General features: G+C 42.1%; 1 protein-coding gene across 1 annotated transcript in view; it reads right to left on the reverse strand.

Moving 5' to 3' along the window:
• The window catches only part of LOC116982098 (sodium channel protein type 4 subunit alpha-like), a 247,527-nt gene extending 229,922 nt beyond the window's left edge, over nt 1-17,605 (reverse strand). Inside the window, exon 1 of the mRNA XM_033035415.1 lies at nt 17,288-17,605. The gene's annotated coding sequence lies outside the window, so the exon portion shown is untranslated. The remainder of the gene's footprint in view (nt 1-17,287) is intronic.
• Nucleotides 17,606-19,230: the final 1,625 nt, after the last annotated feature.

Below are 19,230 nucleotides of genomic sequence, written 5' to 3' on the forward strand. Positions count from 1 at the left end.
AGGCAGTGGAGGCCAATTCACTGGATGTTTTCAAGAGGGAGTTAGATTTAGCTCTTAGGATTAAAGGAATCAAGGGATATGGGGGGAAAGCAGGTACGGGGTGCTGATTTTAGATAATCAGCCATGATCATATTGAATAACATTGCCCATGTCCCATGAAAGAGTAAAGAAAGAAATCTATGGATGAAGAGATTGGGACACTTGTCTTGCTTATTTAATGATAATGTCGGAATTGTTGCAAAGTTAGCAAAGGACTAGGCGTTCAGAGGGGGTGAGATTAGAGTGGGTAAGGGGAGTAGAAAAGTCAAGGGTCCTGACCCGAAACATTCCTTTTTCTCCATAGATGCTGCCTGACTCGCTGAGTTACTCTGTGTCTATCGTTGGGATTAGTTTTAGGTTGCTCCAATAAACAAACATGAAGAGTCTGAAGAAGGGTATTGAACCGAAACGTCACCTATTCCTTCTCTCCTGAGATGATGCCTGTCCTGCTGAATTACTCCAGCATTTTTGTTTCTATCTTCGGTTTAAACCAGCATCAGCAGTTCCTTCCTACACATGAAGTTTGATGCCTGCCCCACTGATTCCATCAGTGAACATTTTTGAAGCAAGAACTTCAATGTCCAGTTAGTCCAGGTTGAATTTCTCCTTGAATTGCAGAAAGTGGGCACATTAATTTCCAGAATGTTACGCACTTAAAATTATCTCTCAAAATTTGTTTCAGAAGGACATTTAACATCATTGAAAATAGAATTTAAAAATTCATGCATCTTTAACAGTTAAATTACATTTTTAAACGCTCACTCCCACTCAGGTTTAATTAATTAGGATTTTATTATTCCAATATTTAAGACAGACCAAAAAAACATGAAGCTAATGAAGGGCGTAGCGATTTCTCTACATAATGTGGATTGTAAACAATGATCGGCAGCTTTGAGAATAGGCTCAAGGTTTCTGGCTAGCTGCCAGTTCCACCAACTCTCAGATGCACAGCTGGCTCCTGAAGATCTGCCTCAGTATGAAATGTTTTGCTCTCTGGTCCCTGAAGCATTTAGATAGAAACTCCTTCCTGAGTACGTTCATACCACAAATGGATTAGAAAGATTCTGTGCCACAGAATCACAGACTGGTTTGAGCATTGATGGAAGTCGTTTGGATGAGTAAGTCTGAAGCTGCTCTGTGCAAAAACAATTCAACTTGTTCAAATTCCGCACCCTCTTTCCATAGCCCTTTTCCATTCAAAGGACAGCATGGCCCTTTCCCAATTTGCTATTTTCATCTTGGAATGATCCGTACCCTTTTCCATTACTATTCTGCAACTTCTGATTTGTGATCACTCTTTCATTGAGTCGTTGTCATGGAGTCAACGTCACCCATCCTTTCCCTCCAGAGATGCTGCCTGTCCCGCTGAGTTATGCTGCAACATTTAGCCTGTCTTCTGTAGAAACATAGGTGCAGGAGGAGGCCATTCGGCCCTTTGAGCCAGCACCGCCATTCATTGTGATCATGGCTGATCATCCCCAATCAATAACCCGTGCCTGCCTTCTCCCCATATCCCTTGACTCCACTAGCCCCTAGAGCTCTATCTAACTCTCTCTTAAATCCATCCAGTGATTTGGCCTCCACTGCCCTCTGTGGCAGAGAATTCCACAAATTCACAACTCTCTGGGTGAAAAAGTTTATTCTCACCTCAGTCTTAAATGCTCTCCCCTTTATTCTAAGACTGTGGCCCCTGGTTCTGGACTCACCCAACATTGGGAACATTTTTCCTGCATCTAGCTTGTCCAGTCCTTTTATAATTTTATATGTTTCTATAACAATCCCCCTCATCCTTCTAAACTCCAGTGAATACAAGCCTAGTCTTTTCAACCTATCCTCATATGACAGTCCCGCCATCCCAGGGATCAATCTCGCGAACCTACGCTGCACTACCTCAATCACAAGGATGTCGTTCCTCAAATTAGAAGAGCAAAACTGTACACAATACTCCAGATGTGGTCTTACCAGAGCCCTATACAACTGCAGAAGAACCTCTTTACTCCTATACTGAAATCCTCGTGTTATGAAGGCCAACATTCCATTAGCTTTCTTCACTGCCTGCTGTACCTGCACGTCAACTTTCAGTGACCGGTGTACAAGGACACACAGGTCTCGCTGTCTCATTCTTACCTAACCTAACCCCATTGAAATAATAATCTGCCCCCCTTGTTTTTGCCGCCAAAGTGGATAACCTCACATTTATCTATATATGATGTGTAAATATATCTGTGTTGTATGTACGCTTACTGGTATATCCATGACACGCATGTGTCTGTGGGCATACCTATGTGCATTTATAAGTGGCGAATAATCCTTGTATACATGTATCCCCACTAATGCATTACCTGTATGTATTTGTATGAGCAGCCTTGAACCCATTGAAAGGCAGAACAGACTGGACAAGCCTATTCGGCTCCTCTGTTCGGTGTTTCCTTGCAGTGCTGGTGTTTATATGACGGCGTGTGCATGGATATACATGTGCCGGTGTGCGTGTACGTGGATCCATGCTGTGGGCTGGCGTTCACGCCCGGGGTTGACATATCCATATCGAGACGCTTTGCGACGAAAGAAAGAGCGGTCCACCTGCTCGCGGGGATCAGTGGCGGCTTCGGGTTTCAGGAGCGCGATGACTCTGCTCATTCCTCCCACTGCGAAACCATTACATCGCAGATCGGAGGGAGGTAAACAGCCCCGAGAGAGAGAGAGAGAGAGAGAGCCGTGTCCGGCACCGCTCACCCACCCACCCACACTCTCACAACACCAGAGTGCAGTGGGGTGGCCAACGTGGGTGACAGACTAGATACAAAACGCTGGAGTAACTCAGCGGGACAGGCGGCATCTCTGGAGAGGGGGGGATGGGGTGGCGTTTAGGGTCGAGACCCTTCTTCTAGACTGAGTCAGGGGAGAGGGGAGCCACACAGGTTTACAGCCTCCCCCCAATACACTCCCGTCTCTGTCTCAGCCAAGGAGAGGAAATGTGAGCGCTCTCTGGGGAAGGACGGACCAGTCCCCGAAGCCCTTAAACAGCCCCTACTTAGCGCACGCAGCTTGGGACTGTCACATTGAGACACGGATTTCTTGATTGCCATTCAGCGCTCAAGTGTGGGGCGTTTTGAGCCACTGTTTCTTCCCATGGTGGGCACAGCATTACATGCTTCCTTCTTGGGCCGGCGCTATTTTTCTTCTTGAGAGAGAGAGAGCGCTGAAGGCCCGGGGAACGGCCCGGGCAAGGCAAGAGCGAAATCGGCGGCAGCAGCTAAATATAGTCCGGCCGCCGAGAACTTGGCTGCGATCAGGTGAGATTCCGCAGCGACAGGTGCAGGGCTGAAGGCCGGCGACTCCTTGCAGCCGCGGGCAGCGCCGTCCCCGCCGCAGGGTAAAGACCACACCTCCCTCCCGCCCTCCTCTCACTCGGATAGATGGATACCTGATGATCAACATGGACATGGTGGGCCGAAGGGCCTGTTCTAACGCTTTATTACTATAATCATCTGGATCAACAGGGTCTGATTAGAAACAGTCAACAAGGATTTGTGCCTGGAAGGTCATGTTTGACTAATCTTCTTGAATTTTTTGAAGAGGTTACTAGGGAAATTGATGAGCGTAAAGCGGTGGACGTTGTCTATATGGACTTCAGTAAGGCCTTTGACAAGGTTCCACATGGAAGGTTGGTTAAGAAGGTTCAATTGTTGGGTATTAATAGTGGAGTAGCAAGATAGATTCAACAGTGGCTGAATGGGAGATAATAATAATACATTTTATTTATGGGCGCCTTTCAAAAGTCTCAAGGACACCTTACAGAACCTTTAAATCTTTAAAATTATGAGCGGGATAGACAGAGTTGACGTGGATAAGCTTTTTCCATTGAGAGTAGGGAAGATTCAAACAAGAGGACATGATTTGAGAATTAAGGGACAAAAGTTTAGGGGTAACATGAGGGGGAACTTCTTTACTCAGAGAGTGGTAGTTGTGTGGAATGAGCTTCCAGTGGAAGTGGTGGAGGCAGGTTCGATTTTATCATTTAAAAATAAATTGGATAGGTATATAGATGGGAAAGGAATGGAGGGTTATGGTCTGAGTGCAGGTAGATGGGACTAGGTGAAAATAAGTGTTTGGCACGGACTAGAAGGGTCGAGATGGCCTGTTTCCATGCTGTAATTGTTATATAGTTATATGAGATGAATACAATGATCAGCATTCATATTGTGGGCCGAAGGGCCTGTTCTCAGATCTCCAACTCAATAACGAATTACCAGATATTCAAACTTTTTCAATATTGTTCACAGGAAATTAGACCCTCAAAAATTAATCTCTTCACAAATAAATGTGATGCTCAGGGTTATTTTGAGTAAAAAAGCGCAAAGTGATTAGAATAATGGGTAGGAGTGGGAGATTATTTACTTACGGTGATTCTCAATAGTCTTGCCATTATTTACACATGTACAGAACTCCTACCCTTTAAAGCCACAATCACTCACTCACTCTAAATTCATAGGTAATAGGAGCAGAAATGGACTATTTCTTGCACTAATCCACATTGCGGGCATCATAGAATTGGGGATCGACACAAAATACTGGAGTAACTCAGAGGGACTGGCAGCATCTCTGGAGAGAAGGAGTGGGTGACATTTCGTGTCGAGACTGAGAGTCAGGGGAGAGGGTGTCTCGAGATATGGAAGGGTAAGGTGTGGAAATTACCGAACAAGGCAAATAGTGATAAGGAAATGTAGAATGGTTCATTGATAGCATTGAGGCATACAATCAGTGATATTTAATCAGGATGACAGTAGGCCTAGGATGGGGGATGGACAGAGAGAGAGAGGGAAAGCTAGGGTTACTAGAGGTTAGAGAAAGCATTATTCATACCGCTGGGTTGTAAGCTACCCAAGCGAAATAAAAAGTGCTGTGGGTTGTAATGTTACAGTTATATAAGACATTGGCGAGGCTGCATCTGGAGTATTGTGCTCTGATTTGGTCACCCTGCTTTCGGAAGGATGTTGTTAAGCCAGAAGGAGTGCAGAGAAGATTTACGAGGATGTTGCCAGGACTTGAGGGCCTGAGCTACAGGGGGAGGTTGAGCAGCCTAGGATTTTATTCCTCGGAGCGCGGAAGGCTGGGGAGTGATCATGTAGAGATTTTATAGAATCATGAGGGGAATAGATAGAATGGATACACAGAGTCCTTTGCCTTCTGAATCAATAACCAGAGGACATAGTTTTAGGGTGCAAGGGGCAAGATTTAATATGAAGGATAAAGGGGAAATCCTTTAGGACTGAGATGAGAAAAACATTTTTTACACAGAGAGTGGTGAATCTCTGGAATTCTCTGCCACAGAATGTAGTTGAGGCCAGTTCATTGGCTATATTTAAGAGGAAGTTAGATGTGGCCCTTGTGGCTAAAGGGATCAGGGGTATGGAGAGAAAGCAGGTACAGGATACTGAGTTGGATGATCAGCCATGATCATATTGAATGGCGGTGCAGGCTCGAAGGGCCGAATGGCCTACTCCTGCACCTATTTTCTATGTTTCTATGAATCTGAGACACAACCTATTCACTCAGAGAGTGGTAGATATATGGAAAGCGCTGCCAGGTAGTTGAGGCAGGTAACTATAAGAGCATTAAAAAGACTTGGACAAGCACATGGATAAGAAAGTTTCAGAGAGATATGGACCAAATGCAGCCAAATGGGACTAGTTTAGGTGGGGCACCTTGGTCAGCATGGACAAGTTGGGCCAAAAGGCCTGTTTCTGTGCTATGTGATACTATGACTTTATGATCTGATTGTTGACAACTTTACTTTCCAGCTTGATCTTCATAACTCCACAGTCCTGAAAATTATCCCAGCCTTGAGTACACTTAAAGTATGTATTACTTTCACTGTCAGAAACGCAATATAATTCTGTCAGTGGTCTGATAAAAGATTTGATATTTTCACTAAAAGCACCATGATTATATCTCTGCAAATTACTTAAAATCCCCAGATACTTACTGAATAGCAGCCTTTAACAGGGGTGGAATCAGGCCCTTCGACCCACCGAGTTTGCACAGACCAGCGATCCCTGCACATTAACACGACCCTTCATACACTAGGGACAATTTACATTTATACCAAGCCAATTTACCTACATACCTGTACGTCTTGAGTGTGGGATTTCAGAGTAAACCGACGCAGGGCACGGGGAGAACGTATAAATTCCGTACAGACAGCACTCATAGTCAGGATCGAACCTGGATGTTTGACGCAGCAGACATTGTAAGGCAGTAACTCTACCACTGCACCACTGTGACACCATTGGTTGATCTGCCCCAGGCCTCAACTCCTCTTCTGTCAGTTTCACATAGCTCTCAGTTCCAACATTCTTCAAATATATATACATCTCTTCATTAAGTACCTTCATAGATCAAGCATTCATATCCCTCTGGGGTAGGGTATTCCAGAAATACACCACCCTCTGTGAAAGGAAATTACTATTTACATGTCAGCAGATGCCAATAAGAATAGAAATCTTGTATGAAAATACTCTATTCCAAGCAGGACATGACCTGTCAAGTGTCGGGTGGATAAAGGAGAAGTGGAGACTGGGGATTTAAATGAAATACTGTTCTAATAGAATAAGTATTTTTGTCAATTGGCCGTCTGTAAATATACACAATTGATAAGAAAGGGCGGACGGTGGCACAGTGGTAGAGTTACTGCCTTACAGCACCAGAAACCCAGTTCGATTCTGTCTAGGAGCACTTGTGTGTACGGAGTTTGTACATTCTCCCCGTGACCTGCGTGGGTTTTCTCCGAGATCTTCAGTGTTCTCCCACACTCCAAAGACATACAGGTTCGTAGGCTAATTGGTTTGGTATATATGTAAAATTGTCCCTAGTGTGTGAAGGATAGTGTTAGGGTGCAGGGATCGCTGGTCTGTGTGGACTTGGTGGGCCGAAGGGCCAGATTCCATGCTGTATCTCTAAACTAAAACTAAATGCATTTGCCTTCCACAAACCTGCTCCACCCCACACTCTCACAACCTAATTTGCCAATTCACTTCCCAGTGGGCCCACACTTTACTATCTGAGGTGAGATTTGAGCAGTCATCTGGAGTACCTGATATTCTCTAGATGATCAATTACTTACTCCGGTGCCAAAATCCTTGAATAGACAGTCTTGTTCAATATTTTGCGGATTCAGAAGAAGACGTGAGAAATCTAGTCATGGATTTCAAAATACAATGTGTACAGCCCTTCAATAGCACTGTTAATCCATCAAGCTGCACTTGAATGCGTTTAATTTTTTTTCACAACCACATTATCCAATATAGTAATCTCAACATTTTATTACTCAAAGTAATTCTTTCTAAAATCTCTTTCATTCTCTAGTTTACCTTCCCAACCTATTTTAAAGTAATGCTACTTAAAGTAAATGCATTTAGTATCAGCATTGCTTCTGTTACCTGCATATCCAATGAATATAGTAGTTGTATTTAGTGTTGTGATCAGTTTGTTTGATCTCTGGATTAAAATTGCTGCACTATTTTAACCAGCTATCTGTACAATGATTTACATTGCAGTAAATATTCATGTTATTGTCTCAACTTTGTAAATGAATTTGTCAACATAACATTTCCTGTTCTATTTCCGCCTCTGCCATTTCAATCCTATTTGTTTTGTAGACCAAAGTGATATCTCTAAATCTCACTTTTAACTGATCACTTTGTGTCCAATTATGCAGCTAATCTCTATTGTGGTACAAATGCATTGCTCCATTCACTGTTTCTCCTGCTCTGTCTACATCATGACCTCAGTTATAAAATCCCATTTAACTTTTATGACCTACCTCCCTTTATTTTTTCCATGACCACTGAGTGTTCCATGTTTCACTACTTGCTTTATGTTCCTCTCCATCACATTTTACCCTCTCATGGCAATCATGCTTTTGGTTACCCATGAGATATCAGCAACTTTCTCCTAACCTTTCTGTTTCTCTATCTGTTGTGTTTTGAGTCCCATAAAATCTATGGCATGACTCAGCTTTTCGAAGACTATCCCAAAATGTATTTGTTTGTCTCAATTCCACCTTTTGCTTGCTTTGTGAAGCAACTTACAATATGTTTTACCCTGTTAAAGATTTCCCCTAAATAGCTGTTCATTAGAAAATGTCTTAAGCTTACATTTGGATTCATTATCCAAGCTGTTCTTAATGTACATTAGACATAACATATTTCAATCAAAGTTAAAGCTTTAACATTAGTTTGTTTTATTAAATTTCAGCAAGGCAGATGTATTAAATAAATATAAAGTCAGCACTGAGGTGTAGTGGATGTAGCAAATCAATTGTAGCAAATCTAGCAAATCAATTGATTAATAAATCTCAAAGCAACTTGCAAGTTGAGATCATTGGTATATTATTGAACATAATATCACTGACAGAATATTTCCCTCTCTGTAAATTTGCCAACAAATAACTTACTACATAAGCAAATTTGTGCTTTGGACAATTCGAATAATGCCTGTTCTTGCTTAAGTGATGCTATAGGATGCCTTATGTACATCCAAATAGGATGCTTTCTATTCCAGTGGACAGGTAGCTCTCTCATTTGATGTCATGAGGATTCTGTAGGTGTTTATTTTCTACCATTTATCATGCTCCTCAAGCCAAGTTCAGGATAAAATAAATGAAGAGTAATATATTTTTGTTCACATTCTAATTTCAGAAAGACAATTATTACTATAATAATAAACTCCTAATTCATGCAAGCCACCAGAAGCTATTTGAATCCTAGTCTGGGGAACTGCTAATAAGCAGACTGCAGATACTAATCCACTATCCAGTGGAGGGGTTTGCATGAGGTGCATCCAAACACAGATATTGTTTTAATGTATCTCACGTTATTAACTCGACTGTAGAAGGGGGGGGGGGGCATGGTGGTGCAGCGGTAGAGTTGCTGCCTTACAGCGCCAGAGACCCGGGTTTGGTCCTGACTATGAATTTTGTCTTTGTGGCATTTACACATTCTCCATGTGACCACATGGGGTTCATCCAGGTGCTCTGGTTTCCTCCCACATTCCAAAGATATGTGGGTTTGTAGGTTAATTGACTTCTGTAAAATTGTCCCTGGTGTGTGGTATAGAACTAGTGTACCAGTGATTGTTGGTCAGCGCGGACTTGGTGGGCCGAAGAGTCTGTTTCCATGCTGCATCTCAGAACTAGACTAACTCAGAGACAATAGAGATTGCAGATGCTGGAATCCTGAGCAAAAGAACAACTGCTAATAGCCCTGTCCCACGGTGCGAGTTCATTCCAAGAGCTCTCCCGAGTTTCAAAAAAATCAAACTCATAGTAAGCATGGAGAATGAACGTGGCGGGTATGTCGGAGCTCGGGGACGTCTCTTAGCGCTAACGGCAGGTACTCGGGAAGACTCGTTAATGGCAGGTAAGCACAGGAAGACTCGTGAAGATTTTTCAACATGATGAAAAATGTCCACGAGAGCCCCGAGTACCGACGAGTGGCCATTACCGTAAATCTCCGAATTCGAATCAGGGCAAACTTGGGAGTACTCTTGGAATGAACTCGTACCATGGGACAGGGGTTTAAGGAACTGAAGAAGGGTTCCGAAAAGTCACCTATCCATGTACTCCAGAGGTACTGCCTGACCTGCTGATTTATTCTAACACTGGTGTCTGCTGGAGGAACTCAGCAACATTGGTGGAGGGAAATGGACAGACAATGTTTGGGGCTGGTACACCTCTTCAGACAAATGTTCAATACATTGTTCATGTTGCCACCTGCATTGGCCTGATACAAAACAACAGGTAGGAGAATTTCATATGAACTACTAACAGGAATATTGCATTCAAACACTCAAGATTACCCCATCACACATGGCTGATCTGACTGTAACCCACGACAACCTTGCTTATCAAACATCTACAGTATTTACGCTTACCGTAAACATATTCAATGATTCACATTCAGATTCCACTGCTCTTTATCAAAGAGAGTTCATATACCCACAACTGTTTTAAATGGGGAACACTATCTTTTTTTTTTATGAGAGACTCCTCGAACTAGATGTTTTCTACAAAAGGAAAACACATCCACTTGCTGGGATCCCTCACCATGTTTAATGTTGATTCAAATCCCACCTCTCCGTCTAAGCATGAGTGAATACAAACCCACCACATCAAACCTTTCTTCACAAATTAACCTACCCGTTCCTTCCACGGTATTACAGGGAAATCTTTGCTAAACTACTTCTGATGCTGTTGATTTCATTTTTAACTAAACAGACTAATACTATTCACCGTAGTTCAGATGTGATCTCACCGTTGTCCCTTATAATTGAATGATTAATTGAAAGATACAGCATGGAAACAGGCCCTTCGGCCCATTGAGTCCAGACCGATTATCGATCACCTGTTCACAATAGTTCCACTTTCACGTTCAATCCCCACACACTGGGAGCAACTTACAGAGGCCAATTAGCCCACAAACTTGCATATCTTTGGATTTGGGAGGAAACCGGAGCACCCGGAGGAAACCCATACAGTCACAGGAAGATTGAGCAAACTCCATTCAGACAGGAGCTGAGGTCAGTAATGAAACTGGTTCTCTGATACTGTGAGGCAGTAGCTCTATCAACTGGTATAATCTCTTAATTGGTATAATCTCTTAATTTTTGTGCAAGTCGCCCAGGCTATAAACAATAACATTCTGTTTGCTTCATAGATGCCTGTTGTACCTGCTGCACAGTGATCCATTAGCACAGCAAGATCCCACTACTTTTCTGTTTTTTATCACAATTCAGATAATATGCTTCTTTTTATTTTTCCTGTCAAGGAATAAAACCAGTAAGAAAATGCAAAACATTGTTGCAAACATGTAGAAACAAGGAACTGCTTTTGGAGAACTCAATGATTCAGTCAACATCCCTGGAGAACTTGGACAGGTGACGTTTTGGGTTGAGACCATTTTTCAGGCGAATCTAATGCAATCATTGTCATTTCCCTGTATTTAACATCAAATCATCTTGTTACATGCATAGGAAATCAAAATTAACAATGTAAAAAAAACAACCTGGTTATAAATATTATTAAGCCAGCAATGACAGCAATGGTACCTTCCAACAATTGTTCGTTCCTCATCCATTATCCACTTGAATTTTGCACTTACTTTTAATAAGATTAGGGTTTGTCAATTTAATATCGGCTTTGTAGTGCATTCCAGGTTATATCACGCATTGATTTTCAAATTCAAAGATTAAGTTAAGGCTTTTATATAGTACTTGCTTCTATCAAACTTAATTGTATATATGAGCAGGAAATTATTTCCCCAATACATTTATTTGGCAAACACTGAACTTTCAGTAGATTGAAGATAGACACAAAATTTTGGAGTAACTCAGCGGGTCAGGCAGCATCACTGGAGTAAAGGAATAGGTAACATTTCAGGTCGAGACCCTTCTTCAGACTGAGAATCAGGGGAGAGGGAAACGAGAGATACAGAAACGTAAGATCAAATTCATGAAAGGTATGATAAGAACAAATCAAGCCAGCAACTAAGATCAAGGAAAGGTGGAGCCCACAATGGTCTATTGCCAGCTGTGGAGGAGTGGATACCAATAGTGAAACTAAGCTGGACGACAGTCGTAGGACAATTAGGGTAAGGAAGGACAGAGAGCGAGGGAATGCAAGGGTTACAGTAGATTACAGGCAGTAGATTGAGAGTGCTTTACACCACAGTGGTTGAACTTTGATTTGACACTAAAAAACCTGTTGTTGCAGCACTACCCAACTCCAGAACAATGGAGATAATGGACTCGCTGAAAAATTCCATCCACGCTTCACTCTGCAGGCAAAGTCAATCCCAACTACAGACTCATGCTATGCTTGTAACAAAGAAATAAAACTTTGAAAATAGACTGGTTATTTTGAACACAGTCTGCAGAGCATCAGATTAAAATGTTTTCAGTCTCCATGGATCATGTAATTTCATCAGCAATCCTTCAAATATTCCATCTTCTAGATTCCAGCTTGCTTTCATATATGTCTCGGAAGTTCAGTGCTGTTGCCTTCTATGTATCAAATTCTGATATCTATTTGGTGACAGTATTACCTCCCCCAAGATTTGATTTGACATCTTGGTTGATGACTAACTGCAGGAAAGAAGCTATTCTATATTCAAATTGCTCAAACAGTCGGAATATTTGTGAATTGAAGACACATGAATAACATCTATAAAAAAATGTCCCTCACATATTTAAGGATACACTTTGTGCGAAATGGTATAGAGCAGATGTACTATACGTTAAAGTTATCAACTTAGCACTCTCCCCTCTATTTGTATACTAAATCAGTCCTCGATTTTCTGTGCAGTTGTAGTTCCAAGACCAGTTGGCACTGGCCAACTCAAGTTATTAATACAGGCCAGATATTCACATGCGGCAACCAGATAAAAATCTGGCTTGGCCTCAAAGGAGATGAAGGATTACAGCAGCCAAAAAGGTTAATTTACAGCTGAGATGAGATCTTTGCAATTTACAAATGCAGAAACAAAGCAAATAAATAAGTAAACCTTTGTGCATTAATTAGCATGAAAATATAATGTCACAACCTGCCCATAGGAAACAGAACCTCTTTCTGCAAGATTCTTGGCTGAAAGCAAACATTGACAAATGTGGGCATCTTAGAACATATACCACAAAACCTCATAAATTGTTCAAGATGTGCACTGAACTTAGCCAAACTGAAAAGAAAATTCTTAAATTCCATATATATATATATTAGAGTAATGCCCGCAGATCTATTGATTTGATATGAATGACAAAATAAAATGTCATAGATTTCAAATCTGGTGGGATTAAATCATCATACGTTTATCTTTAATGGTTCATGCTTCTCATTGAAAGTAGACCTTTATTGCTCTAATGTGCTGATGTGAAGTGTTTCAAAGGAACATCACTCAGTTACACAATCATATTCCAATCAATGCAGCATAACATTGAAACACATGTATTCACAAAGACTTGGAATTAACATAGGACAAATGCAAAACCATGTTTTAAAAATCTCCACATATTCCAATAGTTTTCTATAAAAATCTATAACCATACTTGGCAATGCTTTGAGTGTTATTGAGAAATGATACTTTCACACTCTAGCTTCAATATTTGGAATTAATTGATAGGGAGCATAGTGGTACTGCACCATTCTTTTACCACAGAGTTCAGTGTGAATCATATGTGACAATGCAACTTCTGCCAAATCTGGATCAGGATGTGCTCCAGTAAATCAGCCATGTGGGCTGGACTTTGGACTTTTGCAAATGGCACCAAAATATGGCGACTCATGTATGTGTGAGCTAAGCAAAAAAAAAAATTCACTGTGCAGTACATACACGATGATAAAGAAGCATTGAACCAAATTACACAATATATTGATCACTTTTGACTATGTTAATGTTTGAGATGAATTTTCAATATTGTAAAGACATTACAAATCATATTAAAAAAATATTTCGCAGCCATGGATTAAATATTGCACTTTAAATAGAATAGGCAAGAGTTATAGTCAAAATGCATCATGGTCTTTTTACGGTTAGAATCTTTTTTTAATTGCTCAGCGTAGTCTAAGTTTCTTCCAGTTGGAAAAGTTGGATATGGATTGTGAGTTTCGAGAGCTGGAACTTTATAACTGGGGGAGAGAAGTCTACCCTTGGCATTATACAAAATACATTTTCTAATTTGCAGGAAGGTCCAGTACTAGTAAATATATTTGCTGATCTTTTGAGGGAAATGTGTGATATAACCTACCAAATTCTACTGTAAATGGTCATTTTTTAATTCATTATTGACATATCAGAAATAGTAGCGACGTTATTGGAAAGAATTCTGAGCAACAGCATTAATGTGTTCTTGGAAAAGCCGGACTTGATCAGGGATAGTCAGCACAACTTGGTTGATGAGAGATCCTATTACATGGTCATAGAAGCCGACAGCATGGAAACAGGCCCTTCTGCCCCACAAGGCCATGCCAACCAAGATGCCCCATCTAAGCCTGTCCTATTTGTCTGCATTTGGCCCATATCCCTCTAAACCTTTCCTAGCCATGTACTTGTCCAAGTGTCTTCTAAATGTTTGTATACGTATATGTATCAGCTTACCCCCTCTGGCTACTCATTCTGTATACCAGTGTAGCCACAAGATTCAGGGCTTAGATCCTTGCCATTTATATTAACAATTTGGGTATGAATGTAAAATATATAAGAAGTACATTTGCAGATGGCAAGGAAATTGTTGAGAGCAGGGATAGTGTTAAGTTACAGAAATGTTTTAATCAGCTGGTAATTTGGGTGGGTAATGGCAGATGGAATTTAACTCTTATAAGGCGATGCTCTAATGCGAGTGGAACATGCACTATGAAGGGTGGGGATCTTTGGGAACAAAGCAATCTTGGTGTCCTTGAAGGGCATGTATAATGGGTGAACAGATGTTATCCATTAGCCAGACCATTAGATAGAGGCACATTGTGGCCTTGGCAACACTTTCTAAAATGTTGCTTAGGCACAATTGAAGTATTGTGTACAGATTGTTACCACACTATGGGAAGGATGATTCCACTGGGATGGGAGCGGAAGGGTGGATAGTAAAGATTCACCAGGATAGACACAAAAAACTGGAGTAACTCAGTGGGACAGGCGGCATCTCTGGAGAGAAGGAATAGGTGATGTTTTGGGTCGAGACCCTTCTTCAGACTCACCAGGATGATTGGAATTTAGCATTTCAGTGAAGAGGAGAGGCTGGATATGGGGAGGTGTTTCTTTGTGGAGCTGTGGAGGAAGCTGAGGGATTATCTGATAGGGGTATAGAAAATTATGCAAGACGTGGATAGGGTGGATAGATTTATTTTTCGCATCATGAAGACATAACATTAGATTTAAGGTTAGATGCAACAAGGTTAGAAGTGCTTGGAGACTTTATTCACCCAGAGTGGTTGTCGACTGGAAGTTATGCTCACAACATTTAAGATGTATACAGAGAAGCACACTGGCAAAGTGGTGGAAAATGAGATTAGTATACATGGGTACAATGCTTAGTGTTGGAAGGAACTGCAGTTGCTGGTTTACACCAAAGATAAACACAAAATGCTGGAGTAACTCAGAGGGACAGGCAGCATCTTTGGAGAAAAGCAATAGGTGACGTTTTGGGTCGAAACCTTTCTTCAGACAGTCAGGGGAGAGGGAAACTAGAGGAATGAAAAAGGTGAGAACAAATCAGATGTACCTTTCTTTGGTCATTAGTGTTGGCTCCGATTTGTTCTGAACTTTTTCACATCTCTAGTTTCCCTCTCCCCTGACTCTCAGTCTGAAGAAGGTCTTCGACCCAAATCATCACCTATTCCTTTTCTCCAGGGATACTGCCTGACCCGTTGAGTTACTCCAGCATTTTGTGTCAATCTTTTACTTAATGGTTAGCATGGACATGGTGTGCTGAAGATGAAGAACCTGTTTGAATATTGTCTGACACTGTGGTTCTTCATAAACAGATAGTTGTGCACATTTGTGTGAAATAGATTTTCTGTTCCAGTTACTGATTATCCCTTCACAATGCCACCAATGTTCGGTAGCAAAGGTTGAATCTTTGGCTTTAACTTGGTCAGTCACAGGTTGGAACCACTATCTGGGCAACAGTGGATCCCATTTGCCAACACATGCTGGATGAAAGACATTCTTGCCATAGAGGGAGTACAGAGAAGGTTCACCAGACTGATTCCTGGGATGGCAGGGACATTCATATGAAGAAAGACTGGATAGACTCGGCTTGTACTCGCTAGAATTTAGAAGATTGAGGGAGGATCTTATAGAAGCTTACAAAATTCTTAAGGGGTTGGACAGGCTTGATGCAGGAAGATTATTCCCGATGTTGGGGAAATCCAGAACAAGGGGTCACAGTTTAAGGATAAGGGAGAAGTCTTTTAGGACCGAGATGAGAACATCATTTTTTACAGAGAGTGGTGAATCTGTGGAATTCTCTGCCACAGAATTCTCTGCCACAGAAGGTAGTTGAGGCCAGTTCATTGGCTATATTTAAGAGGGAGTTAGATGTGCCCCTTGTGGCTAAAGGGATCAGGGGGTATGGAGAGAAGGCAGGTACAGGATACGGAGTTGGATGATCAGCCATGATCATATTGAATGGCGGTGCAGGCTCGAAGGGCCGAATGGCCTACTCCTGCACCTATTTTCTATGTTTCTATGTTGCCAACCATTGTCCCTGTACACAATTCCCCCCCCCCCCCCCCAAAATACCAAACATGTTGTCAATACCAGACTGCACTCACACACACACACCCTCTATCCTCCACTGAACACAAAACGTGGAACTTCAAATGAGGCAACTAACAATGAACATTTTGTCTGTATTTTTCAATACTGTCGTGAATCCTATCAAACCACGGCAGCGTCCGTTTCACACAAGGTTAACGAGTAACAATATACCACGATTGAACCGGCAAGCCACTCGCTAGCAAACAATCAGACCCTTAAACCTCGATATCTAAATTGATCTAATTAAACTGAGTTTTATATGCCACTCTCGCAGCGCAATTTCTAATCCATTAAAAGCTAATTCCATTTAAACCATTTAATGCTCAATTTGTAACTTGATAGCACTTAGATTTCAAACAGAGCGCTAAAGTGACGGGAAGTGGCTTTGCTGATACAAGCAGTATTGACGCCCCCAATATTATCAACAACACCGTTCGGGGCAACCAACAGCAAAATCTAAATCATTGCAGCTCGCTCACAATCAAACCTCGAAATAAAATCTAACAGCTTCGTAATTTGAACTATTTCCCGACACAACTCAAAGCTACTTCACAGGGGATAAAAATAAAACTCGAGCGAAATATGCCAAGCGAAATATTATTGAAACTTTGGGCACGTTAGTAATATGTTAACCTGGGTTGTGAAGTAACGGTTGTAGCGTGGGTCGCAACGGCTTGGGATCACTTGGTAAACTTTCCAGCTCCACGCCGTTCAATTTAGTCTAAAGACATGGTCTGCATTCGCTCTAACTTCCAGAGTACTGTATATCCAAATCGCTTCAGAAATACAGCAAGATATAGTTTTCTGGTTAAAAGCAGAGACTTAATTTAACGTCCTCTGCAATGATATGAGGACAATGTCATGAAAAAGCTCAGACGTTCGAGTTATCTGTATGTCACACTTCTTCGAATTATCGTTATATTAGATTAACCTCATTGTACCTTTTTTTTGGCTCGAACGAAAGTAAATTCCAATAAAGTTCAACAGAAATCCAACAGCGTGGAGTTAAGCGAAGTGCTCAGAGTCTCCTTGGGTTGTGTAAGGAGCGGTTATACCGAGGAATCCACATCTCCCGATCAGCTGCTGGTGACGTGCGGCGCTTCGGACTGAAACCCGATCAGTTTATTGCAGGTAAGATCATTACATGACATTTCACACCCGTCTCGTCTCGGGGACTTGTCGAGCAAATAATCGGGGGCCGCGGCCGGTTGAGTGAGCTTGTGGAAGGAACTGCCGCGGAAGATCCCGCTGCTACCGCGATCAACTGCACCGCCACAAGATACTTGCTAGCATTAAATAAAGCCCACAGCTGACTGCAGGCCAGCAGTCTGCGCAGGGCAGTTATCTCAAGAGCCGATCCCAGTCATTTCCTTTCAGCTGCCGTTCTAATAAGTGGAGGGAGGATGTACAGGAGACCACATTGGAAAGTGCACTCTGGCAGTAGATGCGGGGAGAAGAGTTGGGGGCTAATATTTGAGGAGTTTTATTTTATAACTCAATAAGAAAAAAAACCACGTAATTCCCAATGCGTTCACTCGCAGGCTACAAGCAGTGAGATTGTGTTTTCCGATACATTATGGGCGATAGGAAACACAACCAAATGAACCTATTTATAGACAATAGGTGCAGGAGTAGGCCGTTCGGCCCTTCGAGCCAGCACCGCCATTCACTGTGATCGTGGCTGAGCATCCACAATCAGTACCCCGTTCCTGCCTTCTCTCCATATCCCCTGACTCCTCTATCTTTAAGGGTTCTATCTAATATTGCTCTATCTTACCATTGATTAATACACAAAGCTGGAGTAACTCAGCGGGTCAGACAGCATCTCTGGAGAAAGGGTCCAGGTAACGTTTCGGGTCGCGACCCATCTTCAGACTGAGAGTCACACTCAGTCTGAAGAAGGGTCTCCCCCCGAAGCGTCACCTATTCCTATTTTCCAGAGATGCTGTCTGACCCGCTGAGTCACTCCAGCTTTTTGTGTCTACCTTCGGTTTTTGATCAGCATCTACAGTTCCTTCCTACACATATAGAATTGATTACTGTAATCGTGCCTTTATAGTGATCACATATATTGTTTGACAGCCCCCCCCCCCCCCCCCCCCCCCGTGCCCCGTCCCCCGTCCCCGTCCCCCCTTTCCCATTTTCCAATACTTCGTCCAATACGTATCCGAACTCTCCACTCAAACCCACACAAGTCTACCCAGTGATGGTCTATCATTCACCTGAGTTCAACGAGGCAGATGCCGGCCGTCTGATGTTGCTTTTTTCCTGCCGCAAATCCTCAAACTAATATTTCCTGTTTTCCACAGTGCTATTATCCAGGGTGCCGGACAGATCCAATGACTGCTCATATAACTTCCGACTTACTGCAGCGATGAGGTGACTGCTAACTATTTATGCCCCGGAACACGACTGAGGCTTATTCTGGCATTAAGTACCAGAGGGCGACTTGGTAATGGCGCTCAACAGATATTGGCAATCTTCGCCAATAGTTCGTGAAAATAATTGATCTAATATCCGATTAAATTTAGACCGCTGAGTTACGACTCCGTTAATCTATTTCTGTTTACTGTCCCTGTTAACATAAACCCCCGAAGTCTAACTATCATCGGGTCATATTGGTTAAGTGGGAAATTATGGGAAAGTGACTGACTGGATAGAACCACAGCAGCTTGAACGGAGTTGTAACTTGAAATCGGACGTCTATCGTTTGACCTCCATTAGATTGTGCGTTGCTGCGTTAGAATTTTATTTACTGAGACTATTGAAGGATATTGTGCCAACTTTCATCAGTTCATAATTTATAGGAGCAGAATTAGACCATTCGGCCCATCAAGTCTACTCCGCCATCTAATCGTGGGTGATATATCTTTGCCTCTCAACC

This window comes from Amblyraja radiata, chromosome 16 (genome assembly GCF_010909765.2).
Source record: "Amblyraja radiata isolate CabotCenter1 chromosome 16, sAmbRad1.1.pri, whole genome shotgun sequence".
Lineage (NCBI taxonomy): Eukaryota > Metazoa > Chordata > Chondrichthyes > Rajiformes > Rajidae > Amblyraja > Amblyraja radiata.